Raw genomic sequence first — 3,967 nt, 5'->3', positions numbered from 1 at the left:
AAATGCTTTTCAGGTTCTGGTGAATTAATCAAATTATTATTATTATTTTTTTGTCCTTTTTGTGACCGGACACACCGCGCTCAGCCAGTGAGCGTATCGCACCGGCCATCCCTATATAGGATCCGAACCTACCCGCGGCGGGAGCACTGCTGTACTCCCAGCACCGCACTCTCCTGAGTGCGCCATGGGCTCGGCCCAATCAAATTAATTTTATACCTCAGATTATGGCACACTATCAGTCCTATCAAAGTTGCTATCCTTTTTAAATTTTATTCTTTTTAATTCCATTCTCTACATTTGTTACCAGTCCTCATCATAAATCACCATTATGTTTTGAGTATGTTTATTTTTATTTGTTGTTATCATGAAGTATATTTTACACGAGTACAATTAATTTACTTAAATGACATTGTGCTATGTATTTCTATTCTTTTTCTATGATTTCCCCCCTCCAAACACTATAAACTTTTTAAAATGTGTATTTATTATTTAGTCTTTTAGGTTTTTCCTTTTTCCAATTCATTTATATGACTCTGTTTTTTAAAGATATTTAGGAGTGATATTAGTTAGATACTATGTCTTTTATTTATTATAGTCCCAATATCTGTGACATTTCTGAGATAATAGTAGATAGCTGAAAATGAATGTTGAATAAATGAGTGAAAAACTAAGAGAATTAATTGGTGAAGAATATTGGACACCTGGACTGATAAAAGGCAAGTGAACTGACAAGTAGCTGATTGTGCAAGAAAAAGCTTTTAAATAACTAGTAAGGGGAAGAGATACTGACTCTAACATGATTTTGGATTCACGCCATCCATATTTCTCATTATACATCCAGTGAAGACTCAATTATTTATGCTAATGGACTCTGTGGATAATTTAAAATAATTTATTACTAAGGCTATAAAATACATTTTTGTACTTACAGAAGAATATGAAGGACCCATGTGCTATGAATTCACAATTTATTCAAAATACTGAAATACACTTTAAAAGCCTTACTCAAGAGAAGCTGGAGTATATATATATACTTATATATATTTTATAAATATATAAAAGTGTGTATATATATATGTGTGTGTGCGTGTGTGTATGTGTGTGTATATACACTTTTCCATGCCCCAGCTATATAGATCTTTGTGTGTGTGTGTCCTTTAACTTCAGAGCACTAGATATACTTTCATGACTCAATAATAAACAATGCTGAACTAAGCTGTTCTAAATCTTTCATGCTATTTTCTTCTTGAATGTTTCAAGGAGTTCATTAGAGCTACTGGCCCTTTCCTGTTAAATAGCAACAATTTTAGTTAATTCTTAATTCAATTTTTAACAGTCTCCTATATCCTAAGAACTGTGCCAAGCACTAGACAATTTCTAAAAAAAAAACTATCCTTGATTTTAAGGAGCTAAAAGACTCTAATAAAAGAGAAGCCTTTGCAGAAAAATGAGGGCATGGCAGAGTTAGAAGGGTCATCAGGGAGGCAAATAGACATACAGTAGAAGAACATATGAATTTTAGATTGAGCACCTTAACTTGGGCTGGGATATTAAAGTACGGTAAGAGAAAAGAAGTTCTTTAGTTGTTTTTAAAGGAATGACAGCAGACGGATTATACAGGACAGAATTTTTCAAGTATATTGTCTCAGGTTGAATTCCCTAGAAAAAGACTTTGAGGCAGATATTTGAATGCAGAATATTTATTGAAGAGTGCTCCTGAAATATAGTCCAATAAGGAAGCAGGGAAAGCAAGATTGGAATGAAGGAGAAGCCGACATTTAATGCCACTTCAAAGTGACACTTCAGCCAATCCTATGTGGAGCACTGATGGCCCCTGAGACTCACCTCTGACTGTAATTTTGTATAGTCATTGCAACAGATCTGTCTCTGAAATGTCGTGTCTTTGTCCATTTTGTGCTGCTACAACAGAGACTGGGTAATTTATAATGAACAGAAATGTATTTGGCTAACAATTAATGATTCTGGAGATCGGAAAGTCCAAGATCGAGGGGCCACATCTGGTAAGAGTCTTCTTGCTACAGTATAACATAGTGGAGGCATTGCGTGGGTAAGAGTGTGAACCAGCGAGCAAGAGGGGGTTGAGTTGCTTTTATAACAAACCCACTTTTGTGCTAACAAGTGCACTCCAGCAACAATGGCATTAATCCATTCATGAGAGCAGAATTCTCATTACCTATGGGTTACTATGGAACTTAAGCAATGGCTATAATCCAATTACTTCAAACTCCTCATGCCAAGGGACACCAACAGGTAAAGGAATTCCACTAAAATATCTGGGTAATTAACCTCTTAAAGGTCCCACCTCCAACACATGAACTTTGGGGAGCACATTCAAACCTTTGCAGGGGGAATAAGTTTTATGAGACAGTTCCCTATGACTGAGGACAATTCCTAGTGAGAAAAGTAGTTGTAATATTCCCAGCATATGGGAGACGGGCATGTTGGCCATGAAGAGAGGATCTAAACACAGTGACATGGTATCCTCTGCAGTCTACTTCTTTTCTCAATGAACAACCACTCCTTCAGAATTCTGGACAGACTTTTTCTCTGGGAAATATTAGAAGAGAAAGACTAAAGCTATAGTTTATGTCCAGCCTACTGATGCTCATTCTTCTTACACTTAGTATTTCTCCTAATCTACATGGTTTGCCTGGTAGATTGAACCATCTACTTCTTAGGACATGACTGCTGTACTCGCCTATAATGCCATTAAATGGGGCATGGGCAAGTGGATCATGGATCACTAAGCACCAAAAATATTCTTCCCTTACCTAATGTGTAACAACCCCACCTCCTCTTGATAGAAAGGTTAATTACCCAGATATTTTAGTGGAATTCCCTTACCTGTTGGTGTCCCTTGGCATGAGGAGTTTGAAGTAAATTGGATTATAGCCATTGCTTAAGTTCCATAGTAATCTCCTGGGTCTCCTACTCCAAGTATGTTCTCCCTGGAAACTAATGTTTCTAGAGCCATGGAGCCAAAATTATGGGGACATGATGCAAAAATTCTTCCAACTGAGTTATGCAGAATTGAAACCAGAGGAGAGGGTCTGGGAGGCTAGATTTGAGGGGTCTCTAGCAGGTTCTTGACTCTGCCACAGGAAAGAATTCAAGAGCAGAGTCACAGTAAAAACTGAAAGCAGGCTTAATGTAGCAAAGTAAGGAATAGAGATTTCACAGGGAAAGTGTGTCCTCACTCCAGAGGCTGAGCAGGGCCCACACCAAGTTTAATACAAAAGTATACACACTTAGAGTTTAGTACAAAGTGTAGGCTGGCTCAAGAGAATGAGCAGGTGCCCATTAAAAGTAAGTTTAATACAAAAGTGAGGAATACACACCTTGCCAGTGAAGTGCTGGCTGGTCCCAGGAGAAGTGGGCAACAACCCCACCTTCAGCCAGGATCCAAGTTTTATAATTTTGCTATCTAATACATAGTCATGCTATCTAACCAATATTCAGCTAAAGCGGTAGTTCTCAGTTATGTAACCTAGTCTTACACATGCTCAGTTGAACTCTTTTAGAGCATGCTCATTGGTCAAATTCCACTACATGCATGGAATATATAAAAGAATATTTGGTGCTCTCTATTGCCTCTAGTGGAAGGTCATTCAAGGGATGAACTCCTTTTCACTGAGCATGCTTTGCTACCGAGATTGCATAAGTCTGCCCCCTGTGGCCTCAAATTCCATGTGCTGGTGCTGAAAATGGGTGCTACAAGCCACTGTAGCTTAGGACTTAGAGGCAGGGCTTGAGTTCTAGGGGAGTGATTTGAGCCTCAGGGGAATGGCCTGAAACCTGACCCCAGGGAGAATGAGCACTTCTCATCTCAGAATGACCATAGCGAAAAATGAAGTCACTCCTCTTAACTCTTTTATTTCTCAGATACACACACACACACACACACACACACCTGTGCAACTCTATATGAAATTAACTCTGAGTAAAA

The 3,967-nt window shown here is 38.3% G+C and overlaps 1 pseudogene; it reads left to right on the top strand.

Moving 5' to 3' along the window:
- Positions 1–1,976: 1,976 nt before the first annotated feature.
- The window catches only part of LOC103581252, a 6,028-nt pseudogene continuing 4,037 nt past the window's right edge, over positions 1,977–3,967 (top strand).

This window comes from Galeopterus variegatus, unplaced genomic scaffold (genome assembly GCF_000696425.1).
Source record: "Galeopterus variegatus unplaced genomic scaffold, G_variegatus-3.0.2 Scaffold12661, whole genome shotgun sequence".
In the NCBI taxonomy this organism is placed as follows: domain Eukaryota; kingdom Metazoa; phylum Chordata; class Mammalia; order Dermoptera; family Cynocephalidae; genus Galeopterus; species Galeopterus variegatus.
The sequence above is the reverse complement of the archived record's forward strand: the minus strand, read 5'-3'. Positions and strand labels throughout refer to the sequence as shown.